Source organism: Pseudochaenichthys georgianus, chromosome 13 (genome assembly GCF_902827115.2).
Source record: "Pseudochaenichthys georgianus chromosome 13, fPseGeo1.2, whole genome shotgun sequence".
NCBI lineage: Eukaryota > Metazoa > Chordata > Actinopteri > Perciformes > Channichthyidae > Pseudochaenichthys > Pseudochaenichthys georgianus.
The window spans coordinates 12,978,853-12,983,896 of NC_047515.1; positions in this window are offsets into that span (position 1 = coordinate 12,978,853).

Genomic DNA, 5,044 nt, shown 5'->3' on the forward strand with positions numbered 1-5,044 from the left:
CTGAGCCTTGTGGACTTACATATCGCACACACAATGCAACTGCTCTGTGTGATTATCCCTTGCTCATCCACCATTACCGAGTACATTTTAGCCTCTTTGATCTCAGATATTATCCTTGCCATTATAACGTTGGCGGTGCTTTCAATCATCTCATTCTGTGATGAGGGTGAGAGGTAGGTCACACATGAAGGTGGCTTGTATGTTTGCAGAAAAGGATCAAGTGTTAAAGAAGCTTCATGCATTCCATAAAATTACCCTCGTTATCACTCTCTGCTGCTTCGTTGTGCCCTCTGAAAGCAATCCCTTGCTTCCCAAGAAAGGCTGTCACTGCTGCTATGTGTTTCAGATACTCCCTACGTTCCTGAATCTCACTGACAGTTGCAGCATGTAGCTGCTGTGTGATGTCCCCGTGGACCTGGGTGGCTTTAAAGCTCTTCCAGAGAATAATTGAGGCCTTGTGTATGTTTGACTTTTCATGTTCTCGAAAACAATCCAATGAACGCTTCCAATTTGTGTATCCTGAGGTGGTGAGGGTGTCCCTTTGATCCCTTTGGTTTGCCATATAATCTACAACTAAACAGAATGCTGCATTGGCAGTTGTAGAATATTCGAGCCATTTAAAAGTATCAAACCAACTTGGTTGAAATTATCTCTTTTCTGGCCAAACATGCCGAATGGAAAGCAGTGATGTCTCACTTGCCTTGGCCCTGTATCTGCAGTCCCTGAATCAGTTACCCATTGACTCTTGTCTGTTCTGATGTTCCTGTTCATTGTTGTTCTTGTCTGTTGTATCTCCTTCTTGTGTGTCCCTTTCTCTCTGTTCTCCTTTCTTCATCCTCACTCTGTTTGGCTCATCTGTGATGACTGTGTAGGTAAGACAAACAAGTATGTAAGTCAATCAGTTTCCAGCTCTGTCAATAAATGAATTTCAAGATACACAAATGTGTCTTCATTAAAATCACCACACTGTCACAAAATGTAATACTAACCAATTGAACTACCCCGCCTACCCCAGGCGACGCCCCTTGAGAAACCATGTGAGTTTGGAAATTGCACAATGTAAATCTATTCTAGTAGACCTCAACAATGGAATTATGATCAGTAGAAATGGCCATGTCATGGGACCTTTAATCAGAAACAAGATCAGTTTCACACCGATTCCTAAAAGAACTGTAGTAAAACATGTTTCATAAAAATTAAAAAAACTGGAATTTGTAGTCTGAACCTTGTGAAATGTATGACACATAAGTTTTAGACATTTACGAGTGGGGTACTGATGCGTTTATGTTTGTTGAACAAAACAGGAATATCTCGTAAACCTCAGACCTTAAACAACAAATGTGGCAAGACATTTTGTTTTTCAAAAGGAAAAAAAATCTTCAAATATGACAACCTAACCTATGGCAAGAAAGATTGGCACATGATTGATTTTAATCATGCAATATTACAACTCACCAGAAATGACAGGGATGTCTTATTTCGAAGTAGAATACCTACTAAAAAGTGACTTTTCCTAACATTCTTTCAAAGGTGCATCTGGTGAATCAGCTAACTGACTTCTCAAACATAAAAAAAATAAACGTGTGGTTGTGCCCTATAGCAAGGTAGCCAAGAGAGATTGAACCTGTCACCTCCAAATATTCAGTCAGCGTTTCGAGGCTCTGCTCATCGATCGAAAGACTTTAGTGAGTGTGTTCAGCTTTAAAGTTATGTGTGTGTGTTTACTGTTATTAATGCTGATGCTAATTGCTACCAGAGAGAATAATGAAGTAGTTAGCGTGTGTGTGCGTGTGTATGAGCACCCTCCATCATTTTGCTGTCGTTAGCACTGATGCTAATTGCAAGTACGCAGATAATGAAGTACTTCTGGTGTGTGTATGTGTACATTCCTGCATCCATTTGTGCATTTGTGTAACTAGTGTGTGTTTGTTTACCATCCGTCACTGTCTTGTCATCAGCACTAGTGCTAATTGCTAGCAGACAGTGTAATGGAGTGGTCCCTGAAGACCATTCAACAACCTCAGACTTCAATACAGCCACACACGCATGCACGCACACACACCAGCTGTGTGTGTGTGTGTCCTGATGTCAGGATTAATGAGGAAGCAGGTGAATTATGTTTGTGTGTGTGACAGAGACACATTGTTGAGTGTGCATATGTGTTTGTCTGTGTAGTCCAGTGGTTCTCAACCTTTTTCTGTCATTCCCCACTTTGAACAGGTGGGCCTTTTCAAGCCCCACCTGTTCCTCATCGCTCCAATAAAATGGCAGGCCAAGCTTACAATTGTCAAGTTTATCGTTCTATAACAATATAACAATATATCTATAACAAATGTAATCAGTTCAAAAACAGAGAAAATCAATAACAAATAAAAGTTCAGAAATAGAGAAAAGTGCAATGGTGTCAATCCTTGCCTCAAATGGGCTGAGTTCCAAAAATATAGAAAAAGGGCCTACTATGCAATTGTGTTATCAATGGTGGGCCAAGGTTAACAAATGTATTTAAATAACGTCAAGTTCTACATCTTATAACACATAACATCAGTCAATAATAACAAATAAAATCAATAACAAATAACATCCGGCGCTATGAAAGTCCACCACCTTTGCGAGTCTCCGGCTGTAACAGTCCACTACCGCTCGCGAGGACCCAGGTTCGACTCTGGCCTGAGGTCGAAAAAATTAATAAAAAAATGAAATAATAATCTCCTGTTCATCGCGACCGACCTATCACATCAATCCCACTGCTACAAACAAATAAGTAAAATTAGCCATAAATATCTCATACTCGTCCTAATGTGATTTAGTTTAAAGAGGATAGTCAATCTGAGAACTTTAACCCTCTGGAGTCGGTGGACGCGCCGGCGCCTCGAGGTGCGCATCATTTACGTAATTAATCATATATTTTCGATTATAAGGAGTAGAAACATGATTCAGATAACCGAAATGTAGCTTTCCAGCGGTACCTCCTGTGAGACTGTAACCAGGGCACAGCAGCCAATAGGGCTGCTCAAAGCAGCTTGACTCTGCATTACACTGTGTGGGATTGGTGGATTGGTGTGTCCGTCAAGGAAATCTCGGCCAGCAGCCATGTTGGTCTGAAATGACCAATGGACACTCGAGAAATCGCTAAGGACCTACCCACCAAGAAAGAAAATCATAAACCACGTGTCTCCCATCAGTTTACGTCTGTGAGGAAAGAGAGAGAGACAGAAAAATGGCTAAAAAAACGTTACAGTTGCCGACTTCGCTAGAGATTTCGCTAGCAGCAGTGAAGATAGAGCCTCAGAACCAACACACTCTCACTCCCTAAGCGTCCAGAAGTGACGTTTGGTCAGTGTCCGTGGCGTCCAGTTGTGACGCTCCTAGGCTCCTTCAGCGTCATAAAGGGACGCATATAGCTTTCAACTGATTGCAATGTATTCCCATCTGTGGCGGGATTTGACGCTCATGGAAGCACGGCATTCGTTTGTGTCGGCTGCCCTTAAAGGCAATGTGAGCGTCCATTCCCATTGGATAACGGAGAATTGTACACCCGGAAGTAAGTATTCCTCTTACTGTCGATTGATTTTACAGTGATATCTGCACTACTCATCGACTAAAAAACACCAGATTATCCTTGTTAATTACACAACATTAATTGGTTTAAATTGTGTGCAATGCTTTTGTATTTTTTCCCTTTGATTCGGAGAAACAAATATTTTTTCGGAGTAAAGGATGGCAGAACTAGACTACACTACCCAGAATCCCCAGCTATCGTTTGGACTACACCATGTGCTCTGTTTGACAAACCCCGTGATAGTCCTCAAGCTCTGTGATTGGAGAGTGTGCTCTGAGGGTTACGCCGATTCTCGAACAGCATTTGAAATGGGATGGAACCACGGCAGACTGTCCAAAACTGGATTTGAACGGCCGCGTCCCCCCCTCCCCCACCCCGTCCCCAGAACTACACATGCTGGCTATTCTGTTTCGCAACATGTTCTCTATCTATGGCACGTCTCTACTGGGAGTTGTAGTTTTAAAAGACGTTTTCGTATTTCCCATAATAACAAGTTGCCAGTATTAAACTGTGTACATCCCTGGAGGTTTGGGGGACAGGAAACACTCACATTTAAAACATATAATTAATAAATGGGTGAAAATTGCTTGTGCCCATAATGGGCAGCATTAATATATATACACACATGCCAGCTAAGGTCAGAAGAGCTTTATTTAACAGCTGGTCTTATGTTTGTGACCCCTGTTGTTAATTGATAACATTACATTACATTACATTAATTGATAAGCCTGAAACATGCACTTGTCAAGGTTCAGAGGCACATTTTGCAAATATGGCAGTAGCCATCGATCAGCTTAAGATAAGATATCTTTATTGATCCCAAGTTGGAACATTTGCGTTACATCAGCATGTGTAATAGTTGTAAATATGCAGTGGTGTTTATTTGTAAATCATTTAGTATAATCACACAAATTCTGTGTTTTATATTTAACAATTCTGTGTTCTTTATTTATTGATTGTTCAATACCTGACAAGGCCGGAGATGAAATATCTACATACATCTTATAAGAGTATAATACATTATGTATAATATCAGTTAAAATAAGTGCTTCAACATAGTTAACATTGCTGGAGGTATGCACAAATATTGATAGATGTCTTGTAATGCATTATTGAGGAACCTGCGACCCAAGTTTTTCATTCAATGCAGAACTACACCATAGTTGTGTAGGCCTATATGATATGTCAATAAACCTTAGAAAATCTTGAAATCTTGAAAGGGATGTGCAAAATAGTCATTATATACAGTCTTTAATTAACTATTAGTAGAGAATAACGAGTAATGAATATACTTTATAGGGATCCTATTAATATCTAATAATAAAATTCAATAACATGCTTTAACCACTAGGTGTCCCTTTATATCAGCTGTGCACCTTTATGGTGTAAATACAGCCTATCTACCAATTGGATCAAATATAAAAGTCAGCCGAATTAGTGTTGATACTGCAAGGAGATGTATTGTGTGAAAAGAAATGTAAGATG